At 41.6% G+C, this 17,090-nt stretch overlaps 1 protein-coding gene and 2 long non-coding RNA genes across 12 annotated transcripts in view; 1 reads left to right on the top strand and 2 right to left on the bottom strand.

Annotated features, from left to right (window-relative positions):
* Window positions 1-1,766: 1,766 nt before the first annotated feature.
* Window positions 1,767-5,396, bottom strand: LOC147376370 (uncharacterized). Of its 3 annotated transcripts, none has more exons than XR_015160929.1 (2): window positions 4,988-5,121; window positions 1,767-4,275 (listed from the first exon to the last, which is right to left on the bottom strand). It is a non-coding gene; the product is annotated as an uncharacterized LOC147376370 (long non-coding RNA). The 3 variants fall into 3 exon arrangements; XR_015160928.1 differs by having other exon boundaries at window positions 1,767-4,321; window positions 4,988-5,105; XR_015160930.1 differs by lacking the exon at window positions 1,767-4,275 and adding an exon at window positions 4,592-4,873 and having other exon boundaries at window positions 4,988-5,396.
* LOC147376367 (myomegalin-like) overlaps window positions 5,326-17,090 on the top strand; it is a 65,625-nt gene continuing 53,860 nt past the window's right edge. For 2 of the 8 annotated variants that reach the window (XM_086392341.1, XM_086392335.1), the window contains exon 1: window positions 5,346-5,798. The gene's annotated coding sequence lies outside the window, so the exon portion shown is untranslated. Of the gene's footprint in view, window positions 5,803-17,090 lie in introns of all 8 variants that reach the window. The other 6 variants (XM_086392330.1, XM_086392319.1, XM_086392328.1 and 3 more) reach the window with 4 other exon arrangements.
* Window positions 9,698-16,279, bottom strand: LOC147376369 (uncharacterized). Its single transcript, XR_015160931.1, has 2 exons — window positions 16,165-16,279; window positions 9,698-10,036 (listed from the first exon to the last, which is right to left on the bottom strand). It is a non-coding gene; the product is annotated as an uncharacterized LOC147376369 (long non-coding RNA).

Here is a 17,090-nt window from a genome sequence, read left to right as displayed (position 1 = left end):
GTTAGTGGGATTATCATTTTCAAATGCATGGAAGGAAAACTCTAGTCCAAGAGGGAATGTGAAACAGAGTTCAGACATACCACAACCCTGGGCAAAGGTTGTTCAATGTTCTTAACAAAATTTCCAACTCTAGGGTTGGGCCTTAAACCACTCGAATTTCTTTCTGGAGATTTAGATTTCATCTAGTTTAGCATGTCCACTTACACTCCCTATTATAACATGGAGAATAATGAGCAGAAGAAAGTCATACTGATTAACTTGTATATATATCAACCATAAGACTACTTCCAGCAAGGGAGCATATCCTTGTTTAATAGGCTTTTCACTTTTCTCCCTGCTGCAACATGAAAATCAAGTAAGAATGATTTTGCCTATGCAAGCTGTCTTGTAGATGCCTTTTCCTGTGATGTCTTTGTAAATGTTTGAATTTTTATTTTCATGATTTTTTTACATTAATATCAAGGAACTGGGCGACAGAAATTATTCTTAAATGAATTTTCTTCAGAAACAACAAGTATGCCTAGAGAACACAATTTTAGAATTAGCAGTAAAGTTAACCAAGGCAGAATTTGAATTAAATTCTTAGACTAGAGAAAAAAAGTAAGAAATCTTTTCATTTGGCTAAAGGAACTTCATGGTATTTATGATTGTGGAATCTGTTTAGGCTGGAAGGGGCATAATAGGTAAATCTTTCTGGATTAGTGCATGGAAATCATTTATAATGGGAAACAGTAAAGTCCCAACTATTCTAAGAGTAAAACAAAACAAAGCAAAACAGCTGTGGCTATTTTTTTCTGACAGGAGAAAATAGTAGTATGTACATGGATTACAAGCATGACTGAGTCTTTTAGATTGAGTTGTCAGATAACCATGTAGCAGGGCCCCACAGCAGCACAGAGATGTCAAAGTGACAGTGTAGGATAATGTAGCCTTAAAATCTTCTGAGTATGCCATCGTACAGTGTGTTAGTAGAGAGCAATGCGCAACCCAAGTGTCATACATGGTGGTCCTGAGTAAAGAAAAGGAGACTTTCACAGAATTTATATCTTCAGACTGCAAGTTTTCCACTAAATGCAGAGTATACAGAGATGAATTAAAAGTATCTTTATCTATAGACATGGTGATAAAATGTCAAAACACAAGAGTTAAGGAGAAAATTGCAGAAACAGAAAATTCTTTGCAAAGAAATAGAAATCAAGTTATGTCAGACTTCTCATTTGGACAACTTTGGTTATAAGAAGACAATGAATTGGTAGTTTTTAAAATCTAGGGAAAATAATTTTGAAACTAAATTTCTGTGTCCAACGAAACTATCATCTAAGTGTGGATTGACTTTTCAAGCCCTCCCTGAAAGAATTTCTGGAATTGTATTCCTGCAAGAATAAGAAAAGATTCTAAGAGGAAGATATGAGATACCAGAAGGGGGCCATGTGCCAGTAAAATGTATTGCTAAGTCTAAGTTCTGAAAACTTTCTTTAAGGCTTAGAATACTTGCTGTTTATTCATCCATCTAATTTCATTATTGAATGTCTTTATTGAGAAATTAGAAATCAAGTGATAGGAGAGAGATGAAATAAATGAATCAGAAAAGGCTCAACTAATAAAGGAATATAACACATATACCAAATTACCTGTAATAAAATTTTAAAAAGAAATGTGCTATAAAAGATAGATACAAAGTGGTGCAGTGGTAAAAGAATCTGTGTTTTGCCCAAAGTTTAAACTTTCATCTCAGGTTCAAAGGATTTGTTAACAAAAGAAACTAATTGTCATACACAATTTCAATATTTAATAGAGAATTATCTAACTTACTTTCAATAAACAATCATTAAAAGGAAAGAGAAACAAAACAGCAGATACATAACCAAATTGGGTTTTTACCAACATCCAGACTCAAACAGCACTGGGAAGTCCCATGTAACAGCAGCAATCTGAAACCCCCATTTGGGAAAAGGTCCTAGGCAGTGTCCACTCCACGGGTGAGACTTCAAAATTGCAGTTTGGGGGTTCCTACTTATAATCCCAGGCTGCAAACTGATAACATCATCTGTCTGTGAGCAAACTGCAGCTCTGGTGTCACGTTAATCTTTCACAATGCTGTATGTTTTATCTTGTGAGTGTTGATACTCTCTGGCCTGGGAGATTGGATCTCCAGAGCTCAGGAGAATTCCAAGACTCACTCCCTATTTTATCTCTGATGCTGCCCAGCTGGCTGGTAACAGCCAGTGTACGTGCAGGCAGGCAAGTCAGGGACAAGTCAGAGGCCTGCTCTGCTTTCTTTGTTTCTGAAGCCTGAAAAAGACTACTTCCCTAACAGTGCCTGCAATGCTGGAGATACAGGAGATGCGGGTTCAATCCCTGGATTGGGAAGATCCCCTGGAGTAGGAAAGGGCAACCCACTCTCCAGTCTTCTTGCCTGGAAAATCCCATGGACAGAGCACGGAGGGCTACAGTGTAGGGTTGAAAAGAGTTGCATGTGGGATCAATTGTGAGGTTAGAGGTACAGGTGATGTTGTTTGTGATATCCTGGGTCACAACAAGAAGCGTTAATTTACTTTACCACCATGTTTGTATTGAAATCTCCCTCTGTTTTGATTACTGATTTAAGTTTGGATTTTAAGATTTTTGTTTAGGTAACTCTGATTACACAGTTTTTTACATTTACGGTCTCTCCTCCACATTTTGTCTACTATTTTAAAAAAACAAGAGTTCAAAACCATTAGTGACTTCAAATACAGATTCTTTTGGTCTGGATCCTAAAAATTAAAAAGAAAATCTGGACTTCAAATTCCAGATGATATTGACATGGTAGGGGGGTGAGAATGAAGAGAAATAAAACAAGCTAACTAATATTTGTGTTATACTCAGGAGGAGGATATAGATTATTATTCTAGAAGTTAGAAAAGTGTAAGTTTAAATACACCTGTACATACAAAATGTGTATGTATAAAAGTTGACTTATAAAAGTACTAAATATTTCATATTCTGAAAAGCAGAAATCCATTAAGCAGTGATCAAACCAGTCAATCCTAAAGGAAATCAACCCTGAATATTCCCTGGAAGGACTGATGCTAAAGGTGAGGCTCCGATACTTTGGCCACCTGATATGAGGAGCCGACTCACTGGAAAAGACCCTGATGCTGGCAAAGATTGAGGGCAGGAAGAGAAGGGGGCGACAGAGGATGCAATGGTTGGATGGCATCACTGATTCAATGGAAAAGAGTTTGAACAAATTCTGGGGGACAGTGAAGGGTAGAGAAGTCTGGCATGCTGCAATTCACAGGGTTGCAAAGAGTCAGACAGGACTTAGCAACGACAACAACAAAAAGAACTGTTTGCACTTGAAAGGTGACTGTAGGAAGAAAACTTCCAGTCGAATATGAAACCCATTTGCTAATTGTGTGTGTGTGGCGGGTGGGGGGTGGAGGGGGGGACAAAGCTTTTAAATTATACAATGTAAAAAAAAATTGTATCTAACACAGGTACACACACAAGTATATCCTCAAGAGTGCGTACACAAAGATTTAAAATAAGTCAACAATCAAGTGTTAATTATGTTAGCATAGATACATCTTTCTCAGGAATTAAGACTAAATCAACAAAAACTTATTTGAAGATATAGAGGATTTGAAGAACATAGTTAACAAGATCAATCATAAGTGTACTATACCTGCACCGTTTTTATCTAATAGAGTACATTATATTGAAATTCACATGGAAAACTGATTAGAAACTGACCATGTGTGAGATGACAAATGAAAACAAGTGCTGAAAAAACTGAAGCCATACAAGATATATTTGCTAATCATAATGCAATGAAATAACTAAAAATACTATCCTTGATCTATACTGTTGAGGAAAAGCACGTCCGTCTAGTCAAGGCTATGATTTTTCCTGTGGTCATGTTGGATGTCAGAGTTGGACTGTGAAGAAGGCTGAGCACCGAAGAATTGATGCTTTTGAACTGTGGTGTTGGAGAAGACTCTTGAGAGTCCCTTGGACTGCAAGGAGATCCAACCAGTCCATTCTGAAGGAGATCAGCCCTGGGATTTCTTTGGAAGGAATGATGCTAAAGCTGAAACTCCAGTACTTTGGCCACCTCATGTGAAGAGTTGACTCATTGGAAGAGAGTCTGATGCTGGGAGGGATTGGGGGCAGGAGGAGAAGGGGATGACAGAGGATGAGATGGCTGGATGGCATCATGGACTCCATGGACATGAATTTGAGTGAACTCTGGGAGTTGGTGATGGACAGGGAGGCCTGGTGTGCTGCAATCTGTGGGGTCACAAAGAGTCGGATACGACTGAGCGACTGAACTGAACTGAAAGATATCAAAATAAAAATTATATACTCCTTAGAAATAAAGTGAACATTACATTTTAAAACCTATATGAAGAGGTCAGAGGAAAATTCATAGCTTTAAAATGCATTTATGAGAAAATAAGAACTATTAAAAACAATGAGTTAAAGCTATTAAAAGCTAATAAAGGAATAATAAAACCCGAGGAAAACAGAAAAAATAAATTAGGATAGAAATCAATGGAACAGACTTCCCCACTCCCCCAAAACAATTAAAATCATAATCTGATTCTTTGAAAGAAAATTCTTTAGTAAATTTAAGTTTGAAAGAAAAAGTACATAACTGTCAGCAACATTAGATACAGAAGTATTAAAATGGTATGTATATTTTGGTACAGAGATTCCTTCTCAGACTAGTAACTTCCCGTGTGTTCTGAAGCGGGCCTGGACTCTAGCAGAAGCTCCCGTGATCCCCAAATGAGTTTAGGGCCCTCCTACAGGCTGGAAGGTGAAAAACAACTCTTCTCCACACCCGGTTGCCTGTTCAGCTCCATAACTGTGCTTCGGTCTAGCCCTGGGGAATATAAGATAAGGGCCCAAGGGCTTCTCAGATGAAGCCTTGGTAAATCCAGCTGGCCCTGGGTGTTGTCCCTGCTGAGACTGAAAGCGAAGGAAAAAAAACTCCAACCTTCCTCCTCTCTCCCAGCCAGCTGCATCAGTCCCCTCTGGGGCCTCGTTCTCAGCCCCGGAAATGTCTTCCGGAATAGACAGGCCTTGGACCCTTCAGGGAGAAGCTCCACAGTTCCCAAAAGTATTTCAGAGCAGCCTGGGGGCTCCCTGCCCAGCAGCCTGCACACTCTGCCGGCCGAGGGTCCCTTCCTGGCTCTTGATGGTGACGGAACCAGCAGGGAAGTCATCAGTGCTCTACTGGACAGCCGCCTCGTACTCTCCACCTGCTCCCTCCCTGCTGCTGCCGCCGATTCCAGCCGCCTTTTTCTTTAGGTCTCGCCCAGATGGCTAGCGCTCCTCCCCTTCCGGTGACCCCCGGACCAGGTTTCAGCCGAGGCCGCGGCCACCGGCAAACTCCTGCGTGCCCCGCGCCTCCTGGCAACCCCAGCGCCAGACGGCGGCCGGGAGTGCAACCGGAACAGGCGGCCCGGGGTTGGCGCCACCGTCGCCGGGCCCAAGAGCGGGACAAAGCCGTCCCTGTCCGCCGACCCGACCATAGCTAATTTTTTGCATTTGCTGGCTCTGGGGAAGCAAATATTTGTCATGGGACTTTGGGGAGAGGTTGCAGAAAGCGTGCACCCTGCCAGCCTCTGCGCCGCCGGATCCCCGAGCCCTGACCCCAGTCTCTGGCGAGCTAAGGTCGCAATGTGCACAGGAGATCACAGGATGGCGCCAGCGGTCTTCCGAGGGATACCGTCGGAGCACGAAGAGGATTCCGCGTCATTCCTAGAGCTACCGCTTTAGTCTGTCCTTCCGGTAGCCCGGTTCTAGTAAGTAAGTGTGGAGCTAAAAAAAATGTTTTAATGACCGTTAGTGTAGCAGTTTTACAGTGGAATCTACTAACACCAGTTAGAAACAAATGATTGCAGATTTGCAACCGAGTGAAAATATGAATATGGATTTACAGTATCTAGTACTGTGATCGAAATCGCACATCCATGTGCCCCATGCACAGTGAGACCCATCAATACTAAACATGAGTCTGGAACAGAGAAGGGTTTATTACAGATTCATACAAGCAGATGGGTGGCTCATGTCCTAAGAACCCAAAGTTACTGAAAGCTTTCAGCATGTCCCTTTAAAATCAAAAGGTGAGGGATGGGTATGGTTAGCTGTTGCAGACTTCTGGGTGTCAGATCCTTTGTTCTCAAGGTCAGGTCATGGTCAGGTAATGATGTTCCTGTAAATCTCTACCAGATGAATGTTATTCTCTGTCCTGATGAGAAAGGCAAAGTCCCAAGGCACAACTTTTACCTTCCAAGGTCCCAGTCCTGGCTAAGAGGAGTCAGATCTCAGTTGGCAGCTCCTTCAGGGCCAGATTCCCATATCCTGCCCAGCTATCATCCCAGAGGGAGTCAGGCATCCAACCCAAGTGGCCCTCAGTCTCCTCAGGCCATCCAAATGGGGAGACCAGGTCTCACAGACTATGACTCATACAGACGGCCACTGCTAGTGGGTCACAGAGACAGGGATGGGGAAGAGGTTCACTGCTTCTCAAGTCCTGGGCCTTGGCTAGTGGAGGCCTTGCTCCCTGGGCCCTCCAGCTCATCTGCTGGTCCAAGGCTGGGTAAACTGGAAGGCCTCCAGGAGAAGGCCTGCATCTGCCTCTTACCTCACTCTCTACCTGATGACCACTATCCCACAGACCCTTGACTGAATCACTTCCCCAGTGGTCCCTCATTGACAGTTACCGGTGGGCAGGGCCCAGCTCAGCGCTGACCAATAGCTTAGCAGGACAACTATATGTTGCTCATTGACAGCTGGTTGCTTGTGGGCAGGGCCTGAGCTTGAGGCACCGAGCAATGGCGGAACAAGACCTGTTGCCTAGTAACAGGGTGCAGAGTAATGAGGCACAGCAATGCTAGGTGTTAAGGGCTGTGCTCATCCTGCTCTGTTGCAATTCCCCCCTTTTCTTTGATAATCCTTAATCTTGAGGATAACACGTGGATATGTCAGGAGGAAACCACTGAAGTGTAGTGCTGAAGCTGATGGTGATCTCCTTAGGAAATTGATCTAAGCCTTAGGAATGACTGCCCTTCTAAAGTAAAAAGACCAGCATCTGATGTCAAGTTTGCAATTCCAAACATACCATGCTGTTAGTCACTGCAAGATTGATCCCTAGTCCAATATTTGTCGTTTTTCTATTATAAATATTATAAATGCAGAAAATGTGAAAGAAGAAAACAAAATAATTCACCACTCAAAGAAAGTCAGTATTAAAATGTGGAGAATTTCCCTCTTGTCATTTTTCTATGCACATTTTAGCATAATTATGTTTGTGTGTTATATGTAAAGATTTTACAGTCTGTTTTTTTTTTTTTCAGTTTAAAGTGATAGTATAGTATTTGTCCATGTTTTTTTTCCGCAGGTTATCCACATATATTAGCAAAATCCATTTACCTAAGTTTAATCTAATTTCAGCCTACCCATGCATAAAACTCCTCATGTGTTTTTTACTCAGCACATATATCCTACTTTCCTATTATATACTGATAATTTTTTCCTTTATTCTTAGTAACTTTAATTACACATTTAGATCAGAATCCTCAAGTCTTAAACACCTTAATTTTTAGTGAAAACCAAGAGGCAAGTAATTGTGAACTGTTTGTCATACCAGCATTTTCTGATTGGAAACTTATGGACTGTAGCCCTCCAGGCAAGAATACTAGAGTGGGTTTCCATGCCCTCCTCCAGGGGATCTTCCCAACCCAGGGATCAAACCCAAGTCTTCTACACTGCAGGCAGTTTCTTTACTGTCTTATTTGACCTCCAATAAATCTAGGTACATTTAGCAAGACAACAAACTTAAGCTAGTTTCAATACCAGGTATCAATTCAGTACTGAATATTTTTCCCATATCATGATGATATGAAATTCATTTTGGCCAAGTTTCTAAATATTAGAAAGTATTTAATTTGTAAGCACTTACTTTTGAGTCAGTTAAATAGAAATCATTTACAAATTAACTCAGAAGTATTATAACCAAAAAATGGTCCAATTCTGGAGAATGCAGCTGAATAAGCTGTATTCAGGAAACAAATTTGAGTTCCCCTAGCTGGCACACTTACACACAAAAGAAACACAAACACACACAAAGAACAAAAATGTAATCCCTGCAGGACAAAAACAAAAGGGTGAAGTTCAACAACTTCCTCAACTTTTTCAAACCAAGATTCCTCTTATTAATAACAAACAAATTTCATGCAAATTGAAAGACAGGAGATCATGACTACATGTGTCATGGCAATTCACCCGACAAACACAAAACCAGAAATAACAGTAGGAATAAGTTAACTTTATTTAGTTAACTTCATGCTTTCTCTTAGAAGTATTTTTATTTTCTTAGTGTCAGAATTCTGAAAAAAGTATTTCATCAAGCCAGCTTTCTCCAACTGCATATACAAAAAAGGGCCAGTTTTGGAATTTAAAAAGTTTCATCTTGACCAATTTTTCCCCCGCTCCAGAGTCTAAAGAATATAGTGGCCATGCAGTGTAAAAAAAAATTTTTTTTAACCCTAGAGGGGGACTATAAGATGGAATAGAGCTCTGATTATTATCAAATACCAGGTGTTATCAAATACCAAACAAACAAATGCAGTGCAAAATGGTCTCTAAGATTCACAGTTCCCTAGCACCAAAAAAATGAGACTTCCACCCATTGCAAAGGGAATATCCCAACCAATGTTCCACCACAGGCGAAACCCAGCTCAATAGGGAAGGGTACCTGATGTCATCACATGCTAGCTCCATTATTCAAAGACATCTCAACTAACCAGTGAAAATCCTGATTCACAAACATACAACATGCAAATAACAAATGTGGTCCCACGCACAGAAGGACAAACCAGAGTGACCCAACCCAAAATGATACACACAAAAACACAAACAACAAAGAAGCTGCAGTCACACAGACAGATAATTAGAGAAAGTGAGTCTAAAATTCCACTTCCACTACCAGAGGTCTCCAGAGTAGCCCAGCTCTCAAAAGAGAACAGACCCAAAATGGCTGACTTATAGAGTGGACAGAATTACTAGCTTGTGCAAGCTTGAGTGACTTACTCCAGGTGACACCAAATGTGGACCATAGCTCTGGATGTTTCTTTGCTCCAAACAGCCTTGTGCCTTGGGGCAGCTGGTGCCTGTAAGGGAGAGTCCCTTCCATTTCCCCAGAGCAAAATGAAGTCCAGCAGCTGCTGAGTATTTGGGAAGGGGCTGCCCCTGGCCAGGATCAACCTGCCCCAGTCACCATAAATTGTTACTGAAATCTCACATCCATGTGCCTGATGCACAGTGAGGCCTATCAGTACTAAACATGAGTCTGGAACACAGAAGGGTTTAAAATACCAATTTGCCTTCAACTTCTCCAATGGCTCAGTGGTAAAGAATCCATCTGCAATGCAGGAGACCAGGGTTCGATCCCTGGGTTGGGAAGGTCCCCTGGAGAAGGGCAGGGCAGCCCACTCCAGTAGTCTTGCCTGGAGAATCCCATGGACAGAGGAGCCTGATGGGCTACATCCATGGGGTTGCAGAGTTGCACACGACTGAAGACACACTACACACTTGTTTTACTTGAAGCTATAATGTTGAATCTGTTAGAAGTAAAAGACTTTTCAAGTTTTTAAAATCATGCTGCCTGTTCAACTAAGAAACAAGACTGAGTCATGATGAATGAAGATCAACCCCTTCCCTTTACTGAGATGATGCAGGGAGACATGGCTCTTTTGAAATTAGTTGGTATTTCCCAGCATGCTTTTGGCATAGCTTAAATACTCTGTGGTTGCATTTGTGCTGTTGTCACAATATTTCCAGCTCCTTGTTTTTGCTTACTTTAGGATTTCACATCCTCTTTGTGGCTGGGTGTAACACAAAGTTCTGACCCAAGCATTGGAAGTTGACGTGTTGGTTGTGACTTCTGGGCTAGAGCATTTAATTCCTGGTTTGAGATGTTCCAAAACTCTTTTTCATTCTGGCACAGACACCTGGCCTTCTCCCTCCCTCTCAGCTGACCCTAGAGAAAATATGAACAACAAAACTTTATTGGTGTAAGGTGCTGGGATTTTGGAGTTGTTTAAACCCCCAAACAACGTGTTACAGATTCGCATACAGCCTAATTCATAGATGACTAGATTAGGTATGGGCTGTGCATGTTTGTTGTCCCAGATGAGATAATTTGCTGCTGTTATCAGGTAGTAAAGAATTCATCTGCCAGTGCAGGAGATGCAAGAGATTTGGGTTTCATCTCTGAGTTTGGGAAGATCCCCTTGGGTAGGAAATGGCAACGCATTGCAGTATTCTTGCCTGGAAAACTCTGTGGACAGAGGAGCCTAGTGGATTATAGTCCATGGGGTCGCAGGGTCAGACATAGCTGAGTGACTAAGCATGTACAAGGTTGTTATCAAGTATTTCTTACTTACACTTTCTTTGCCTTGCTCTCAGAGGACTTTTGCTGCAGAGCCAAGCCTTTTTTTTTTTTTTTTTTAAATAATAATGCAAGGAAGCAAAGTCTTTGACTAAAAATTGTTGTGAAATCCGCCCTACTTCTCTATAGTATACTAGGATTCAAAACATCTCAACATGGGCCCACAGTGGTTTTGAATACCTGACTTGGCACCTAACTCCCATAAGTATAAGACAGAGAAAGATGAAAATTACCTCTGGTTTGTATAATAGTTCTTTTGTCTCTTTGGAATCCCCGGGGTAGTGTATCATGATTCGGGATGGGTGAGAGCTACCCATCTTTCACCCGCTTTTCTTTTGTAAACTAGGAGAAGGATGAGTGGGAAAGAAGAGTTTTAAAAGGATGAACCAGCTTCAGCATTTACAGCAGGCATGTTTTTAGGCTGCACAAATGTAATGAAAGGGTGCATATGGAAATTGATGATTAGGGGATGAGTTTCTTAAACTATCATTGCCAAGGTACCTGTTAGGACATCTTTATATATATCCCTGTGAGTTTGTACAGCCTTCGAGGACACCTATGCTGGTGAGTGAAGCAATCCATGTGTATGACAATAGGGAGTGGTGGTGACTGTAGAAAATAAAATGCCGTACGGTGCTTGTTTTACCCGTACTGAAGAAAATCATATTGACCCATTTCTTGATTCTGCAAATAAAATTAGTAGGCTTACATTTCTTTTTAATTAATTTATTTTTGGCTGCACTAGGTCTTGGTTGCTTTGCAAGGGCTTTCTCTAATTGTGGTGAGTAGGAGCTACTCTTCCATACAGTGCGAAAGCTTCTCATTGTGGTGGCTTTTCTTGTTGCAGGGCTCAGGCTCTAGGTGCACGGGTTTCGGTTGTTGTAGCCCGTTAGCTCATTAGTTGCGGCTCCTGGGCTCTAGAGCACAAGCTCAGTAATCGTGGCACTGGGGTTTAGATGCTCCGCAGCATGTAGAATCCATGACCAGGGATCGAACTCATGTCCCCTGCATTGGCAGGAGGATTCTTATCCACTGCTCCACCAGGGAAGTCCCCAGGCTTGCATTTTGTGTCTAATATTAACTAGTGAAATTCTAAACCCTGACTAAAATGCAAGCCTGTGTAACTCATAAAAGTATAATCAGAAAAAAAAAAAAAAAAGAAAATATTCTCTTGCTTACAGCTAGAGGGAGAGACAACATTTTTGCTTCATAGGACAGCTCAAAAAATTCAATTTGAGAAGGTGTTAAACCAAGAACATTCACAGGAATATCAAGCTTATTCTCCTGTCCAAAATGGAGGTGTGGTGCAATTATTTTTAATGTTTTGTTCTCTGTTACAAGAAGTGTGTCCCTAAACATGTTATTTGAATGTCTTATGAGACTCCAAAGGCTTTACAATTGTTGTAGCGACTTACAAACTGCTCAGGTTGGACTTTCTGGAAGCAGAGGCTGAGACAGTGTTTGGGGTGAAGTGAAGTGAAGTTGCTCAGTTGTGTCCGACTCTTTGCGACTCCATGGACTGTAGCCTACCAGGCTTCCTCCTTCCAGGGGATTTTCCAGGCAATAGTACTGAAGTGGGGTGCCATTTCCTTCTCTAGGGGATCTTCCCGACCCAGGGATTGAACCTGGGTCTCCTGCATTGTAGAGAGATGCTTTACCATCTGAGCCACCAACAAGATGATTATTAGGGATGAACCCTTATGAAAGGAAGAATGAGGACATAGGATTGGGCAGAAGAAGAAATCAGATTGCAGTGTAGGCTTTGATGGACCCTCCAAGGAGCTCTGGAGCAAGTGCTGCTCCTAATAAGTTATTTGAAAAAGGCCAGGTGCAATGGTGTGTATATTATGCCAACATTTGCTTACAAAGGGACATAGAAGAAAGAATGCCTTCTTTCATTTGCCTATGAAAGCATAAAAATCTCTGAGATGACAGAAAACAACCAATAGAAATTATCTTTGGAAAGGACATTAGAAGGTGCTATGGACTGAGTGTTCATGTTTCTTCCCAAATTCATATGTTGAAATCTTATTCCCAACGTGATGGATGGTATTAGGAGGTGAGGGGTGTTAGGCCGTGGTATTAGGCCGTGGGTGGTATTAGGGGTGTTAGACTGATGGTATGAGGCCAGGGGTGAGGGGTGATTGAGTCATGATGGTGGAGTCCTCATGGGTGGTTATTTAGTGCCCTTATGAAAGAGACCCCAGACAGCTCCCTCACCCCTCTGCATATGAGGACACAGAAGGAAGATAGTCATCTATAGATCAGGATTTGGGCTCTTCAGTTCAGTTCAGTCACTTAGTCGTGTCTGACTCTTTGCAACCCCATGAACTGTACTGCCCATCACCAACTCCTGGAGTCCACCCAAACCCGTGTCCATCGAGTTGATGATGGCATCCAACCATCTCATCCTCTGTGTCCCCTTCTCCTCCTGCCCTCAATCTTTCCCAGCATCAGAGTCTTTTCAAATGAGTCAGCTCTTCGCATCAGGTGGCCAAAGTATTGGAGTTTCAGCTTCAACATCAGTCTTTCCAGTGAACACCCAGGACTGATGTATTTTAGGATGGACTGGTTGGATCTCCTTGCAGTCCAGGGGACGCTCAAGAGTCTTCTCCATCACCACAGTTCAAAAATATCAATTCATCGGCACTCAGCTTTCTTTGTAGTCCAACTCTTACATCCATACATGACTACTGGAAAAAACATAGCCTTGACTAGATGGACCTTTGTTGGCAAAGTAATGTATCTGCTTTTTAATATGCTATGTAGGTTGGTCATAACTTTCCTTCAAAGGAGTAAGCATCTTTTAATTTCATGGTTGCAGTCACCATCTGCAGTGATTTTGGAGCCCAGAAAAATAAAGTCTTCCACTGTTTCCACTGTTTCCCCATCTATCTGCCATGAAGTGATGGGATCAGATGCCATGATCTTAGTTTTCTGAATGTCAAGCTTTAAGCCAACTTTTTCAATCTCCTCTTTCACTTTCATCAAGAGACTGTTTAGTTTGTCTTTACTTTCTGCCATAAGGGTGGTGTTATCTGCATATCTGAGGTTATTAATATTTCTCCTGGCAATCTTGATTCCAGCTTGTGCTTCCTCCAGCCCAGCGTTTCTCATGATGTACTCTGCATATAAGTTAAATAAGCAGGGTGACACTATATAGCCTTGATGTACTCCTTTTCCTATTTGGAACCAGTCTGTTGTTCCATGTCCAGTTCTAACTGTTGCTTCCTGACCTGCATACAGGTTTCTCAAGAGGCAGGTCAGGTGGTCTGGTATTTTCATCTCTTTCAGAATTTTCCACAGTTTATTGTGATCCACACAGTCAAAGGCTTTGGCATAGTCAATAAAGCAGAAATAGATGTTTTTCTGAAACTCTCTTGTTTTTTCGATGATCCAGCGGATGTTGGCAATTTGATCTCTGGTTCCTTTGCCTTTTCTAAAATCAGCTTGAACATCTGGAAGTTCACGATTCACATATTGCTGAAGCCTGGCTTGGAGAATTTTAAACATTACTTTACTAGCGTGTGAGATGAGTGCAATTGTGCGGTAGTTTGAGCATTCTTTGGCGTTGCCTTTCTTTGGGATTGGAATGAAAACTTACCTTTTCCAGTCCTGTGGCCACTGCTGAGTTTTCCATATTTGCTGGCATATTGAGTGCAGCACTTTCACAGAGTCATCTTTCAGGATTTGAAATAGCTCAACTGGAATTCCATCACCTCCACTAGCTTTGTTCGTAGTGATGCTTTCTAAGGCCCACTTCACATTCCAGGATGTCTGGTTCTAGGTGAGTGATCACACCATCGTGATTATCTTGGTCGTGAAGATCTTTTTTGTACAGTTCTTCTGTGTATTCTTGCCACCTCTTCTTAATATCTTCTGCTTCTGTTAGGTCCCTACCATTTCTGTCCTTTATTGAGCCCATCTTTGCATGATATGTTTCCTTGATATCTCTAATTTTCTTAAAGAAATCTCTAGTGTTTCCCATTCCATTGTTTTCCTCTATTTCTTTGCATTGATCACTGAGGAAGGCTTTCTCATCTCTCCTTGCTATTCTTTGGAACTCTGCGTTCAAATGGGTATATCTTTCCTTTTCTCCTTTGCTTTTCGCTTTTTGTCCTTCCACAGCTATTTGTAAGGCCTCCTCAGACAGCCATTTTGCTTTTTTGCATTTCTTTTTCTTGGGGATGGTCTTGATTCCTGTCTCCTATACAATGTCATGAACCTCCATCCATAGTTCATCATGCAGTCTGTCTATCAGATCTAGTCCCTTTAATCTATTTCTCACTTCCACTGTATAATCGTAAGGGATTTGATTTAGGTCATACTGAGTGATCTATTGGTTTTCTCCACTTTCTTCAATTTCAGTCTGAATTTGGCAATAAGGAGTTCATGATCCGAGCCACAGTCAGCTCCCGGTCTTGTTTTTGCTGACTGTATAGAGCTTCTCCATCTTTGGCTGCAAAGAATATAATCAATCTGATTTCGGTGTCGACCATCAATCTGTAAGCACCTTGATCTTGGATTTCCCAGCCTCCTGATCTATGAGAAATAAATTCTGCTGTCTATAAGCGACCCAGCCTATGGTATTCTTTTATAATAGCACAAACAGACGAAGACAAAGGGCTTGGAGTCTGAGATGGAAGGAGATTTTTGTACATTTTGGATTTGAGTATATATTCAAAAACAAAAAAAATTATTATAAATAGATAATGTGATACTAAATATTCAATAAATAGTCTTAGCTATTCTGAAAAAAGCATTGGGTTAAAAACATGTAAGACTTTGATTTGTCCTGATGATATTAAATTCTGAAAGATTTAAGTAAAATTACTAGAATTTTTGTCTTTATAGGTGGTAAAAGACCACTTAGGTTTGTTTACCAAGATACATCTGATTATAAATCTTGAATATGTACCCATGCATTAAGTTATTATTAGTTGACAAGATGGTGGCCAAATGAATTTGTTGCACATGATCTGGAGCCTAAACTTGGTTTCCAATGCACTTTCTGAAGGGAATTGGTAAAACATACTTCCTATATCCTCCAGTAGGTAAAAGCTGATGTCAGCTTTTACAGAAGCACTTCTGGGTGTCCCTGGATGCTAATACACACAGCAGAGGAACCTTTAAGAATCAGAGGCATTTTGGAGAACTGCCTGCAGGAAACATCTCAAGTGTACAGAAGGGCATGAGACTGACATGGTAGCACACAAACCACAGGAAACAGAATGGCTCCTTTACAGTGATCATGCATGCTCCAGAGACTGGAGTCAGCAACCATCTCTTGACTTTTTTCAGCTATGCCTCTCCCTGCAAACTGAAAACTGGTGTGAAGATTCAAGTTGATCAGTGTATTTGTCTTTGTGTCTGAAACAAATTGGATTTAGTGATTCAAAATATGAGACCATGAGGTCAAGTTTCCCTGTGGATGCCTGTTGATTTGTCTCTAGAGCAGACCTAGAGAATCTTTCACTTTCCTTCCTGTGGTTGCCTGGTCCCCTCATACATAGGCTTTAACCAAAGGTGGAGGATGATGAACAAAAAAGGGATCTAGGTCCTTTGGGCCTCTCTCTCCAGTAGGAGCCAGTGATTTCTGTATGTTTCCACAGTGGATGGAATAAAAATAAAGAGGAGTGAGCCCTTAGAGAGATTGGGCAAGTGCTAGGGAGACGGCAGTTAACCCCTGTAGAGAAATTGTAGGGCTGTACACCCACCTGGAGAAAGGGGGAGGCGGCATCAGACCTCGACCAGACTCAGCACCAAGGCTTGCGGACCAGGCAGGTGTGCCTCCGTCTGGATCCCAAGAGCCTGTTTCCAGCTATACACTAGAAATGAGGGTACATGGAGGTACAGATTGTTCAATCAAGAAACTAACTGAGTCAGATCCATTTTTTAAGTATACTAAAGTATATATGAGAAAATACTGTGGCAACGATACAAGCATGGAAAACTCCGGATAGGAAGCACAAAAGAAAAGCATGGGGAAGAAGGAAGTACTTCCAGATATGTTAACGATGATCAGCTTCATTACAATTTCCGCCAGGTCTGTATCCATGTCTACCCCCAACTTTCCGTCTCCAGGGAGCCCTATTCCTGAAATTCCATCCACCTAGTGAGGGTAGAATGTAACTGTCTCCTCTGAGTGTGACTGTCACTTCCTGCTTCAATTCCCAATTCCTCAGTCTAGAGTCTTCTACAGACAGTCTCTCCAGAGAGGGTCTTTGGGCCTCTTTCCTATGGAACTAATTCCCTGCAATTCTAATTTCTGTTTCCACAGTCCATAAGACCAAATATGGGTAAACAATAAGGCTCCTATGATGATCTATGACCATTTCTTTTAATACAACTGTTGGAGTTATATTTATATTGAGATGACAATTACTGTACTTTTTTTCTTAAGATGAAGGGGAGAAGGACATTCTCATTGTCCACAGACTAAGGAAGCAGGGGGCTATGGTGCTCTTCCATCTGCTTCAAGTCTCAAGTCTCTGATGACAGAGAGGTTATGAGAAAACCTCAAAGGAAAGGGCAAAAGTGATACACCCATTTTTCATCATGAGTCTCTTCCTTGTATCTCTTTGAGGTGTATGCAATACAGAAAAGTCATCAAGGGACCACCCAGACACCAAGAAGTATGAAC

The sequence above is a fragment of the Bos grunniens genome, chromosome 3 (genome assembly GCF_055505025.1).
Source record: "Bos grunniens cultivar Pamir isolate PY7600 chromosome 3, Bosgru_T2T1.0, whole genome shotgun sequence".
Lineage (NCBI taxonomy): Eukaryota > Metazoa > Chordata > Mammalia > Artiodactyla > Bovidae > Bos > Bos grunniens.
This window is presented reverse-complemented; position numbering and strand designations above follow the sequence as displayed.